Raw genomic sequence first — 14,796 nt, forward strand, 5'->3', positions numbered from 1 at the left:
GAAGATGCAACATGTGTTCAAATTAAAATATGATAAATTGTTTTGAAATCTGGAAGATGTAAAGCTGGTGTTCAACAGTTGTGATACGAATGTATGATCTTGTGTCAGTTCCTCTTTCCTGCTTCACTATTGCTTTAGGTTCAGGAGTTGATCAGTACTGTTCGCTCTTGCTTTCCTGAAGCCTCATCTTTTTTTAGCCGTTTCCCGTTTTCCACTTGTGAGATGAAGGTGGTTGAAGAAGGGACTGGTCTAACATGGAAGAGATGCCAGGTTTCAGCACACAAAGGAATGTTGAGGATGGAATAGCCAGCTGGTAACTTCTGCAATTGTAACAGTAGTTAGATTCTTGGTTGCAGTTGTCTGTTCGTTGAAGTACCTAATGCTATTACTGAAACCTCTGATTCTTGATTGTATTGTTCACATGATATCACCTCTCTGATTCTCTTATTTTGTATTAGATCAGTGGCCATGCTTATTTCTTCTTGCGTTTGCATCTCTCAATCTTAGCCTACAAGCCTTTTCTTTTGCATTAACAATGTAGAAGTAATGTCGGTTGAATTTTTGGACAGAAGTAAAGCAAACTGTCTTGGGTCAGATAACTCAATATGCTTAGTAATTTTTTCTGACAATTTTCCTGATGAAATGTGACGAGATGCATATACCCCCTCTGACTAGGGACCTTCCTAACAAAGTAAGAAGGGACAAATGTTGATTTGGTAGAAAGATAAAAATTTACCTTCTTATAGTAATTTGCTCAACTGTCAGGTAAACCCAACACTACATTATAGTAATTCCTGTACCTAAAACTTGGATCAGCTTTCTGACTTTCTCATTAAGTATCACGACTCACCTGCATTTATCCGTGAATTTTGGCTTTATTGTGTCAGGCATATCATGTTTACTGGAGCAAAACAATATTGTTCAGGTGATAGTTCTTTGTTACTACCAGGGATCGTTAAGTCTGCCCTAGATCATAGATTTGTTCATTGTGTTTTTTGTTTACGTACATATGTTAGATATATGGCTGTGATTGATCAATGCAGAAGCTGAGAGGTGTCTCTCCTTTTCGAAAAAAAAATACTCCCTCTGATTCATAAAAAGTGCCGCCAATTTTGTACTAAATGACGACACTTTTTATGGATCGAAGGGAGTATATGTTAGATATACTGTGCTTGTTCATCTCTATTTGCTTACCTACCAGGCTAACAGTTAAATTGCGAGACGACCGTAAGAGGCATAGTGTGCGGGGATAGAAAGGTCAATTGGTAAGGGGTCCATCGTTAGGTTTTAGGAGCATCCTTGGTACCATAATTGTTGTGTTCCAGCAGAATCCTAGCCTTGTTTCAGTATGGAATTATTGAGGAAAATGAAACAACCATCAGCTCTGAATTCCACTAAACGAGATGGTTTACCTTTTTCTTTTCTTTTTTTGACATTTTTGTGCACGATAATGTTGTTGTTTTCTGGTTTGAGACACGATAGTGTTGTTCTGAATTTTATCAGTGCTCTTTGATTGAGGAGAATGATGATGTCGCTGTGAAATCTCTGTATAGGAAATTTCGGTCAGGAGCGTGTAACGGATTTTACGGTGGCCTTTGAAAATCGAAAAATTCCGGTGAATGTTTCATGGCTGAAGGTGGTCTTCCTCTTCCTTCCTCTCATTTCTTCAGGGTACGGGATTGTACGTTCAACAACCGTAGCGAAGGTGGTGTCCCCTGATTTCACCTCTGGCAGCCAACACCTAATTGTGGTTGAGAACTGTGATGGTCTGCAAAAGATAACGGCATTATGTTATCTCAAAGAATCATACTCCGTAGGACATTCCGAGTTACCCACTGTTTGGAACAACCCCAGCTCCACAGATTTGGTGGAGCTGGCCATTAATAACCTTGATTGAGATTTTGAGTGTCACCCCAGTCTAGGGCAGGGAACTGTGCAATGGGCCTCCCGTCAGCACCTCGGACATCTCGCTGGTATTTGAAGCCTTCAATGACCTTTTGGTGTACTTTACAGATTGCATATAAGGGGTGGTAGAGGCGGTAAACATTTGTTGGAGTGAACTAGTAGTGCCGGGAGATACTGGATACGAAACAAAAGTGAGACACAGGTGCCAGGAGATTACAGAGACACCGTTCGTCCTTGATATGGTCATAATGGCATGAAAAAGAACTGATGTTCTGCTGCTGCTGTGGCATAAAACAAAAATACTGTAGTCCACAATTTTGGCACCTCTTTTTTCGGTTCAATCCTCTCTAAGATTTCTCTTTCAAATTCATCCTACTGTGATCTCATGCCAAGTTTCAGTTTTCCATATCTCTGATATCAAAATGTTCTCACTTATCCCAACTCTTTCGTAGATCTGATGGCCAAGAGAAACTGGCCTCGTGCCATTACAGTGTGGCGCTACAAGTGTTGTCATGCTATTACAATGTATCCATCTATTCCAAAGTCAATCACCACACAGCCTTTCTTCTGGGTTCCGAACCAAAGAACAATTTACACCATCCCTGAAGAGTTTATCTATTATTCGATGTTCGAGTGACCAATCCAAACGGTGACAAGAAAAAGATCAAATTTTGGGTCTAATCAGCATGACGGGGTTTGCATTCGGCAAAATCTACAGATCAATCTACTTGATGGCCTCGAAAAATAGAACTTCAGGCTGGAGCCCTCAAACTCTTGAAACGTTCTAGCAAATGCTCCCAAGTATCTTCTGCCTGCATGTGTGATATTTGCATGAACAAATCGAGAAGTTGAGTTCAAATGGCTACAAGAAATAATGCGAGGAACAGATCCAAGAATCACAAGTCACTTACCACAATAGCCTCAAAGTCATATATGAGCCACTTGTTATTGTGACGAGCAAAGCCGACATAGCGCTGTTATACATGAGCTCCACAGATTTGGTATTTTTAAACAGACCACAAATCAATGAATTTTTACACGAAAATGTACATATATGTGGTATACATCTATACTAACACTACAAAAAAAATTCAGATTTTTTTGAAACTTAAAAGCATGATTTCCATGATGTTTGAACTATATGGAGCTCTGGATCTCGGGAGCCAAAAATCCATATTTAGACTGTCACGGCTTACGAGCTTCCCATCCGCCATGTACAGACTGTCCGGTGGATAGATCAGATCACCACACGGCAATGTTCCTGCACTCTCATGCGTACTCTCAGCAATGGAACCGCCCAAGAGGAAGGTCTTGATGCTGTGCGGCGACTGCATGCAGGACTAGGAGGCGGCGGTGCCCTTCTACGCGCTGGCCGCCGCCCTCGGCGTCGCTGTCCACACCGTGGGCCCCGGCGACGCGCCTGCCTCACCGCCGTCCACGAATTCCTCGCCTCCTCGGCCACGACCTCTATCTACATGGAGCTCCCGGGCCACCGCTTCCTCCCCCGTCGCCGTCGACTTCTCCACGGACGTCGTGCTCGGCGGCCGCTTCGTGGAGCGGCTCAGCGCGGAAGCCGAGGCGGTCTTGATGCCGACGGTTCATGCCGATGCCGACATGCCGTCGGTTCGATCTTGCTGATGGATGCAGGACTACGTGGACGACCACGAGGCGAACGTGCCGCTCATGGCGCTGGCCGGCGTGGACGCGGCGTGCTTGACGAAACGCAAGTGCGAGGCGTGCGTCACGGCGATCTACGACCACGGGGCGTTCGCGAGCGACGAGAAGGGCGGGCACAACTTCGCGGTGACCGCGGACTGGGCCCGCGAATACGAGTGCCTGGCTGTGCCTGGCGGCCAGGCGCCCTCGGGGTCGCCGTCCACAACGCGGCCCCCGGCGACTCCTGCCTCACCGCCGTCCACGAATTCCTCGGCAACGACCTCTAGTCCTCTACACGGAGCTCCCAGGCCACCGCTTCTTCCGCGTCACCGTCGACTTCTCCACAGCCGCAGCGGACCCGTCGTGCTACGACGCGCTCCTCGTGCCCGGCGGCCGCTTCGTGGCGCGTCTCAGCACGGAAGCCGAGGCGGTCTTGATGCCGTCGATTCATGCCGATGTTGTCGGTTAGAACTTGATGATGGATCATGGATGCAGGCAGGACTACGTACGTGGACGACTACGAGGCGAACGTGCCGTTCAGGGCGCTGGCCGGCGTGGACGCGGCGTGCCCGACGAAAGCTCGCTGCCAAGGGGAAGGTGGTGGCCAGTATCGCCCAGGCCGCCAGGGCCACCTGCTTCTCGCCGCGGCGGGGCTCCTCAAGGGCAAGAGGTGCGCGAGCGGCGTCCCCATGAGCATGATGGCCAGCCTCGCTGGCCCTGTGGCTGTGGACCCGGCCAAAGGAGCGGTGGAGGATGGGTGGATTTCATTGCTCACCTCGTCGATCTCCTGACTCCTGGGCATCACAGTGACACAGTCTCGTTCTCAAGTTACTACGGAGTATCCAGTAGTAGTACATTGCATCGCTCCGCCTGTTCTCTTTCTACGAAAATAAAAGATCTCTCTGCCTGTAATAAGGTTCTTTTAGGGAAAAGACCGTAGGCGATTAGCCTACAGTCATATAGTATTAAATAAAAAACTGACTGTACATGTGGATGATTGAAAAAGAAAAAAAGAAAGAAACCAGAGCTATCTAAAGTTTTGGAGCCAATTGGCAAAATGGGCATAAGTTTTTCTTTTTGCCCTATGAAATACTACCTCCGATCCTAAATTGTTGTTGAAATATTACATGTATCAAGACACTTTTTAATTATGAATAGATACATCAATATTTGGAAAAATTTGAGACAAAAATTTAGGATCGAAGGTAGTACAAGATTAAGCTCTTCTTTGAAGTTGTGTCTACATCTATATAAGCTTGGAGTTTTCTCATTGAAGATGAAGTCATTCCTTGTTTTCCAAATACTCCAAACAGCCAGGATTGTGATCTCCATGTGGAATGGCACCTTAACTTTTTGCTTGAGCTGACATTAATTGGCATGCACATTGGGCAGCGGGTCATATCCCGGGCACAAGTAGGTCCAGCACTGTAATAAGTTTGTGAACACCTGTCGTGTTCTGACTTCTGAAACTCTGATGTTCCAAGGATTGTTCATGAGCTTTGCGCATATATGCATGTGCCATTGAGCTGCTAGTTGAGCCTTTCCGAATTGTGACCAATTCCCTACGCAGAATGGTCATTCTTTGAAAGCGGCAGAAACCATCTCATGGTCGAATTCTCAACCCCTCGAAGTCGAAACGACATTCTTCGAAGAGGGACAGCCTCGTGAAAGCAACGGCTGCCCACTCCCCAATCTCGACCTCTCGAAATTGTTGGCAGTTTGTTGCAAGAATTTGGAAAAGATAAAGCTCTTTCCCAAACTTTTAAAAGTTCCTTCAGAAAAAAAGAAGTTTCTTTCGAAATTTTGAAAGTTTGTTCCTCTAAAAGATGAAAGTCTATTGAAATTTTGAAAGTCTGTCTTAATTTTTTTATACTCGCTAGAGAAATTGTCATGGATTTTCAAGTATGAAACTGTGACCTGAATTTTAAAAATTTGCCCAAAAGAAAGTTTTGTCTTTTTAAGGTGGGTTATGGGTTACTTAGATGTCGCTTTCGAGTTAATGCATGCAGAGGTTTCTAGATGTTTAGGAGTTCGTTTTTCACTTCATGCGTGCCTTCCAACAACCAAGGCTAGGCCAAGCCTTCCAGATTAGTGAATGAACTAGGCATCCCCAGAAATTAGTATGATACCAAAATGTCGAAGGTGCACGTCTAGCTGGTGAGTCGTATAGGACATATACAATCGCAGAGAAAATTGTTTCCTCACGCATTTCACGACATTAAGCAAGGTAAGGTCGGACCTCCCGGATAATGACCGTAAACTAGTCATCCCCTGAAGTAAGACACCAAAATTAATGTAGAGGGCGCATGCCGAGCTGGTGCCTCTTCCGAGATATAAAATTGCAGAGTGTCTTTTTTTATGCATTTCAGGTCATTTAGAGAAGATAATAAAACATATAAAATTGTAGAGTGTCTTTTTTTATGCATTTCACGTCATTTAGAGAAGATAATAAAACATAATATATGATGGAGTATCTATCTGTGTCATATCTTACAATCAGTGCTTTAATGAATAAAATTAAATAATAAATTTTAAAATTAAAATGAATTCTACATGGAAAAAAATCTTACTTTCTTGTGAAGAGATTACCTTTTAGTTAAGACTTCGGACATGTACACTGTGCTCCACTAATATAATTTCATTATCCTTTAAAAAAAATCCCGTCACTAACTATTTGAAATAGCTCCATAAGCATCTTCCAATAGCTTCGAATTATCCATCAACATTTTCATGGACACTAGAACATGTTACAGAAAATTAACATGGATTTTTTTGTAGATTAATTACAAGCTTCAACTGCATGCGTACGTCGAAGTGTTAATCCCAAAATCTTCGCCGGTGCACAAAAAGTATGTAGAGAAAATCTGATACCATGTCGAATATTGGCAAGCACAAGTACATTTCATTGATTGAAAGTGCCGGGTATTCATAATAAAATTTATAGAACTAATTAACTTGCTAGGCAGCTAAAAACACGAACTTGCTAGGCCACGATGCGGCACGACACGATCTATACTACTCCCCCCGTTCCTAAATACTTGTCGTGGTTTTAGTGCAAATTTACTAAAACCACAACAAGTATTTAGGAACGGAGGAAGTAACTTGCTAGGCGGCCTGAGTGATCATGGACGAAAACTGAATGATCTAGGCGGCAGAATATATTTAACATCTGTTCCAAGTTCCAACGGGCCGGATTACTCCGATTGGAGTCGGCGGGTGCTTGGAGGACAATCATGTTATGTTACTCCGAGGTCTCAGAAGGGTCAAGGACGTGGCCCGCAAAGACCACCGCGCCGGACATCTCCTCCACTATGAAGAATAAGAAGGGATGGTCGGCGACGAAATCCACGGGCGTCGGCGTTTTATATCCGAAGCAGGAGAACACAAAGCGGGCGGCAGTGGAGGCGGCCGCCATGGTGCCTTCCTCGTCCACCTCGACGACCGCCTTGTGGAACACCTCCTCCACACAAAGCGGCACGTCAACATCCTCCTCCTCCTCCTCAACCATGTCGGAGAAATCAGCCCGTTCGCTGAACGCTTCCCGGTGACCCAAGCTCTGGAGCGCCCCCTTCATGCTGCACAAGAAGGAAAGCTTGAACTTGGGCAGCGGGAGCTTGCGCACCTTCTGATCGCTCAACGGGCTGGGCAAGTGGCCGAACAGGAAGCCCGGGCCGCCGGACGCCATCTTGCGACGAGCGCACGCAGGCCGTCACGTTCGTCCGGGAGGAACACGCACATCGAGTAGTACCGCTGTGAGATCGAGATAGGCAATCAGAGGGGGGGGGGGGTTGAATGATTGCGCGGAAGCAAATTAAAATTTTTCCCGAAAGTTCAAACCCTAAATCACCTTTCTGTTTGTGATAGTAAAAGAGCCGTAACTTTTGATTGGATGAACCAAAAAATACGTATGAGTACGCAAAAAAAAGGTATTGAAATTATCTAACCAACGCAACAAGAATCAGCTCAATCGGACGTACCAATCAAACGATATGATCAAAATAGTAACACCTAACAGAAAGTTACGAGAATTAATTTAAAACCAATTTCGAGAAATAACAAGAAAGATGAAGTAATCACGATCTTCCTTGATCTCGTGGTAAACCTGCAGAAAAGTATTACGAACTCGTGATAAACCTGCAGCAAAGTGTTAGAAAGATCTAGCACGAAGAATCCACGAAGATCCGAAAAGAACAGAGATGACACCGCCAACGAATCTCTTTATTGCAACGATGTCGAACGATTACAAAAGATGCAACCATGCATCCAAGAACTCTCCAAGAATTGATCTAGATCCAAAGCTCTGAGTTCCCTCACGTCCTTGCTTAAACCCTAGCTAGGACGCCCTCTATTTATAAGGGAAAATTTACGACCCTAAACCGAGTCCGAATCCAACACGAACTCTTCTACGACCGCGGATTGAGACGACTTCAAAAGCAAAGTTGTTCGTCTCGATGACGCGCACAACTTTCTTGTGGACCACTTTTCCATCCGACGCCATCTTGATGACGCTACTATTTAATCTTTAAACAGCTCTCATCCAGCCACGGCTGGACCTACATGTCGTCACATCGATGCCACTCCATGCCATCAACTTTTCTTGTGATGTCTTCAAAACTCGACCATCACGTGTCGAATATCTCCAATATCGTACATCTCCGGTATAAACAACGTACGACAAACCGATGCCTTCCCGGATCATCGTAGCCTTCACTTTCATTGTTCCTTTGCACGAACGTTCCGCATGACCTTGATCCTCGACCTTAGCTTCTCCCAAGCTTCGTCCCTCGATCCCGTCATCGACCACGTTCCTCTAGCTCCGGCAACACCTGAAAGCGAACACATAAATAACCAGTACAAGCACAAGTCCACGACTTGTCTCAGGGTAAGTTTCACACAACTCACGCCATGTTTTCACATAAGAAACTAATGGATCAGCATATCACTAGCAAAACACTAAGTCCAAACAAGATACATGTCATCACATAAATATCCATATTATTCAAAGTATCCACATCAATGTTTCATCTAAAACACTTGCCAATGTTACACATCACCTATGATTTCATAATCTCCCCCTTGATGAAAACATTGGCAACATCTCCTTAACAACACTAGACATTGAACATTGATTGGCATACACATTCACTTAACTCTCAGATTTTCAAGGTTTTGAAAAGAAAATGAAAAACCTCAAAAAGTTGGAGAAACATCAATAAAGATAAAATATGGTATGCATATGTGTTGAAATCTCTCCCCCTTTGACAATGAATTTCATCAAAACCACAAAAATATTTCCCCCGCTTAAAAAATTGTTCTTTAAACTAAAAGCGATTTTTTTTGTGTTTTTTTTGTCACATTTCATTTTCTTTGTTGTAATGAGCATTATGAAACATCATGAACATGATAATTGTGCATCCAAGTCATGTAAAAAGTAGTTGTACTCGACATTTTCTTTGATGTAATCTACACATGAGTAACAATCAAGTATTGTTACGATTTATTGCAACACATGGTCTCCCCTTGTCAACTACATCAATACTTGAATACAAAATAGCTTCCAGCACATTACATTAAACATAGCACTTTATAAAAGCATAATATTTATTTTTATTAAATTTATATACCAAGTCAATTCAACCTTGTCAAGCCTATACTTAAAACACCATGCCAAGCCTATGTTCAAAGTGCAATGATTAACAATCAGAAGCTTAAGGCAAATGGTAAGCAATCAGAAGCTTAAGACAAAGGTTTCAATAAACACAGCAACTTCCAAGTTCATACCAAAGTGCAATGGTAAGCAGTTTCGTGAAGATGTAGTGCGACATTGGCATATTTATTTAGTAAAAATTGCTTGACACCATGTGTCTTTGTATATTTGGAACCTTGATATCATTATATTTTCATCATTGCTAGTAATTAAGTATCCAAGACCAAAATAGCTAACAAAGTTTAACCATGACAAGATTTACTTCAAATTATCATTCGTATTAGAAAGTCATGTGATAAACTACTTCATACGAGCATACATATAAAATGACAATGTCCTCAAAACATAAACGTGGTTGCAAAAATGTCATTTCAGGATGGAATACAATGCTCATTACTTTTTCAGATTTTTTTATTTATTAAAGATAAAAGAACGAAAAATAAGCAACTGAAAAGATATTTTACATATCGTACACGAAGAACAAACTCCCCCTCAAACCATCCCGTATGGTTTGATTACTCCAAGTTCACCTCGAAGAAAAGCAAACCGAGAAGAATCCAATGGTTTAGTAAAAATGTCTGCCAATTGACGTTCAGTATTTATAAAGTTGAGCACAACATTTTCTTTTTCAACATGATCTCTAAGAAAATGATATCTTATATCTATGTGCTTAGTTCTTGAATGTTGCACCGGGTTTTTAGCAATACATATAGCACTAGTGTTATCACAATAAAGTGGTACACTTTCTAAAGTAACCCCATAACCTTTCATTATAGCTATTATCCATAAAATCTGTAAGCAACAGCAAGCAACAGCTACATATTCACTTTCAGCAGTAGATTGTGCAACAAAACTTTATTTCTTAGAAGACCAAAGTACTAAAAAATCACCAAATATAAGCATGTATCAGATGTACTCTTTCTATCAATTCTACAACCTCCAAATCAGCATCTGTACATGCACGCAATATAATACTAGAGCAAGTAGAAGCCTAATACCAAAACATAGGGTGTGTAGATACCTGAAAATCTTTTTGACAACTTGTAGATGTGATGCGCGTGCAGAAGCTTCAAACCTAGCCTTGTTGCGAAAAATAACATAATACCCAACGTGCACCAATAAGGGTATGACCTCTAAAAATATTTCCTCCCCCTGAACATATGTTCCTGCATTACGAATAAGAGGACTTTCGCCACAACAGTAGAGGTACAAACATCTCCATAAATTATACTTTTATCCCGAGATGCACGTGTGAGGGAGGAGAACCAATTTTATCACCGGTCATGTGACGAGAACAACTGGAATCCACTAGCTATATGTTCCCCTTCCTCAAGTGAAGTGCCTACAAATAACAAACACATGCCGAGATCTCCGTACTGGGGTTAGATAAAAAACTTTTAGGTATCCAGTACTGAGATACACGACGAGTAGGCAAAGCACGAGTTTCCTTATAAATTGGGACAGATTGTACGTGTCTCGTGCAAGTTGAAACGGAAGGTGAAACATTCACCCTAGGCACATAACGGAGAGTACTAGTTTTATCATGAGCATAATGTGCCTGGAAGGAATTAGATCTAGCTTGTTTTCTTTCCTTTTTAATTACTCTAGCTAGTCTAAAACAAGAACCTACAACATGTCCAGGTTTATTACAATAAGTGCAAGTGTACCTATTTTCAGGTTTAGCATGTGATGTATGACCTACATTTGCACTTGTTGGAGTATCATTAGACATGATGCCAACTGATCTAAAAATCACATTGGTTGGCTTGTTAGTTGTTTCAAAAATTCCATTGCTTAGTGACTTAACTATAGTGGGTGGATTAGCATTAAAATGAGCATATGCATTAAAACCAAGTCCGGTCTTGTTCTTACTCACTTTAGACTTATCTAAGATCATATTCAGATTTTTGTGCCCACTAGAAAATTTCTGCAAAGATGCTTGTAAATAATTAACTTGGTGAGACAGAGCAATACAATTATCACAAGCACTATCCACGATTTGTTTTCCACTTTTATAATTACCGCACAAAGAAACCTCATGGATGTGTAAAGCACTTTCAACATGAGAAGCCCTAGCATTTGCATCTTTCAACTTCAATTCAAAAATACGACAATTATTACAAGAAATTGAATCTGTCAAATCAGAAGTATCCATGCTAGCATCATTAATTTGTTTACGTTTATGCACAATAGGTTTCTCATTGTTTTCTAATGCAACTCTAAGCTTATCAAGAGTATCATCATGAATAGAACCCAAAAAGGTAAGCTCAGAATATATAGAATCACAAGACTTGCAGGAATCATCATCAGGAATCATAGACTTAAGTTTAGTAATTTCAGAATTCAAGGATGCAATTTTCAAGTCATATTTCTTAATTCTTTTAGTAGCATGATCAAGCAAGGAACTCAATTTACTAGCACTTTTAAGTAATTCATCATAACAGAGTTCTACCTCATTGTTGCTGTCACTGTCGTAGTCGTCACGGGAGGTAGCACTCTTATTGCTAGCCATAAGACACATCCCATTAATGTCGCGCTTGCCTTTGGATGCATCATCTTCATTAGACTCGATATCCACATCACTCAAGCATGGTTCACCATATTCATTGATTACAGAGAAAATACTGTGAGCCACCGCTCGAGCAAGGTCGCCCCTCTTTTTATTCTTGATGTTGAAGGGGCGCTTCTTTTTCTTGTCCTCCCCATTTTCTTCTTTCGCCATCTTGGATAAGAATTTAGGACAATTTTGGCGAAAGTGATTTGGATCACCACATTCAAAGCACCTTGGAGCATTGTTCCCACCTCTCTTCCTTGAACGAACATTTTGCAGGGCACCTGTAAAACGAGAGGTGAGGAGTGCCAATTCTTCCTCTGGGTATTGCTCTAGCTGTTCGTCAGTTAGTTGAGACAAAAAAGACATAGCATAGCAATATGTAGAAGTACCATCATTAGAGCTGCCAGGGTTAGTAACAAGTGCAATTGATTTGGAACCGGTTCTCCTAGCAAGAATATCTAATTCATGAGTTTTCAATTTTGAGTACAGAATATCAAGTGTAAGTGTGCTCATGACAATAGATTTTCTAATAGATGTAACTTTCATCTCCCATATGGACATATCTAATGCACTCAAAAGTTGCCTAGAAGCCTCAGCATCAGTATAAGTAACACCTAATGTACGTAAGTTGCTGAGAATCTTATTAAAGCGTGCAAAGAATTCATCCAAAGATTTACCTGTATTCATCTCAAATCTCATGTACTCTTTTTTGTACATGTCCTGACGCATCTCCTTAACAGAGTTTGATCCTTCATGATAACTACAAAGTGCGTTTCATACCTCATGAGCGGATGCAAGGTGAGCGACACGGTCGAAGTCACTTCGTTGTAGACCTTGGATGATGTAGTTCCTCGCCTTGTAGTTGTTCTCCACGTGGACCAAGTTTTTTGGTGTGATCGCATTGTCCGCAGGAAGCTCATAGGGCTTGGCGACCTTCTCCCATATGGCATAGCTTTGTGCCATGATGTATGCCTTCATCTTCGCCTTCCAAAACTAAAAATCAACACCATCGAACACACAGGGTTTGGTCGAATACCTATCCATATCTAGCAAGTCTAATCAACTGGTTAAGATAAATTAGAGAGACCTAACTCTGATACCAATTGTGAGATCGAGATAGGCAATCACAGAGGGGTGAATGATTGCGCGGAAGCAAATTAAAACTTTTTCCGAAAGTTCAAACCCTAAATCACCTTTCTGTCTGTGATAGTAAAACAGCCGTAACTTTTGATTGGATGAACCAAAAAATACGTATGAGTACGCAAAAAAAAGGTATTGGAATTATCTAACCAACGCAACAAGAATCAGCTCAATCGGATGTACCAATCAAACGATATGATCAAAATAGTAACAGCTAACAGAAAGTTACGAGGATTAATCTAAAACCAATTTCGAGGAATAACAAGAAAGATGAAGTAATCACGATCTTCCTTGATCTCGTGGTAAACCTGCAGAAAAGTATTACGAACTCGTGATAAACCTGCAGCAAAGTGTTAGAAAGATCTAGCACGAAGAATCCACGAAGATCTGAGAAGAACAGAGATGACACCGCCAACGAATCTCTTTATTGCAACGATGTCAATCGATTACAAAAGATGCAACCATGCATCCAAGAACTCTCCAAGAATTGATCTAGATCCAAAGCTCTGAGTTCCCTCACGTCCTTGCTTAAACCCTAGCTAGGACGTCCTCTATTTATAAGGGAAAATTCGCGACCCTAAACCGAGTCCGAATCCAACACGAACTCTTCTGTCCCGATCGTTATTCTGCCTGTGGGGCCCACAGACGACCTCGGATTGAGACGTCTCCAAAAGCAAAGTTGTTCGTCTCGACGACGCGCACAATTTTCATGTGGACCACTTTTCCATGCTCCTCCTCTTCCTCCTCCGCTTTTGTACGGGAGCTTGAGCACCTTGAACCCGTGATGGCACGCAATTAAGTACTCTGCTTCTGCTTCTTTTTTTGCAGGGGGACGAAGGAGAACTAGTGGTCTTGTTCCATCTCCCGGCGGCGTCGGCGGCCATGAAAGGCACCTGGACCACGGTGCCGTCGAGGCGGTGGAACTTGCGGTCCTTGGTGCGGCTCTTGCTGAAGGCACCATTCCACTTGCTGTTGAAGTAGATGGCGTTGGCGAGAACGAGCCTTGTGTCGCCGTGCACTGATCCCGGCGGCAGGACGGAGGTGATGAGATTCTTCGTGGCCTCCGCGATCCAGCCGTTGATCTCTTCCCTCGCATCTTCTGCCTACAATACATTATACATCATACACGTTACAGGCAGGGATCACTGGATCAGGAGAGGACGGAACAGATCTACGTAATTAAATTGGCCAACCAAATTGGATATGGTATAGAACTACAGATTAGATTAGATCGATGGATTCGCGAACGTGTCTGACCTTTTCGACGAAGTCGACGGCGCGCGCCTCTACCTTTAGGACTTGACGGCGGCCTGGCGGTAGGCCGGCTTGAGCTGCAGATCCTTGTGGCACCAGATGCCGCAGGCGAACGTGACGGTCAGTGGGCCGGACGGGTCGTCAGCGGCGAGGGCGTGCTCCGCTGGCGCGCATGTGCTCCGCGACCTCGTGGCGCAACGCGGCGCCGAGCAGGGCGAGGAGCTCGTCCAGGGTGGTGCCACGGGCGCCGACCGCGGCCAGGCCCAGCGCAGCGTAGATGGACAGCGGCGAGAACGCGACGTTCTTGCTGCCATCGTGCTCGGCAAGCTGCTTGGACAAGCGGAGCGCGAGAGCAGCCACGCCGCCGCCGGCGGAGTCGACGGCCCCGCGCGCCTTCTTGCTAGGGCGGCTCGCCTCCGTGTCCATCGTGCGTGCCCTAGCTGAGGGCTCTGCCTGATGGATGCCACGTAATGAAAAAGACGTGTACGGGCAGGGGTGTACAATGAACAAAGAGTAATGCTCTTTATATATGCAGTGAATTTGACACGTACGAAACGTGATTAAACACGTCACGTATACA

At 43.3% G+C, this 14,796-nt stretch overlaps 2 pseudogenes; one reads left to right on the plus strand and one right to left on the minus strand.

Annotated features, from left to right (window-relative positions):
* Positions 1-3,192: 3,192 nt before the first annotated feature.
* LOC100825028 lies at positions 3,193-4,352 on the plus strand (annotated as a pseudogene).
* A 2,450-nt stretch (positions 4,353-6,802) lies between these two features.
* Positions 6,803-14,642, minus strand: LOC104584951 (annotated as a pseudogene).
* Between the last annotated feature and the right edge of the window lie 154 nt (positions 14,643-14,796).

Source organism: Brachypodium distachyon, chromosome 4 (genome assembly GCF_000005505.3).
Source record: "Brachypodium distachyon strain Bd21 chromosome 4, Brachypodium_distachyon_v3.0, whole genome shotgun sequence".
NCBI lineage: Eukaryota > Viridiplantae > Streptophyta > Magnoliopsida > Poales > Poaceae > Brachypodium > Brachypodium distachyon.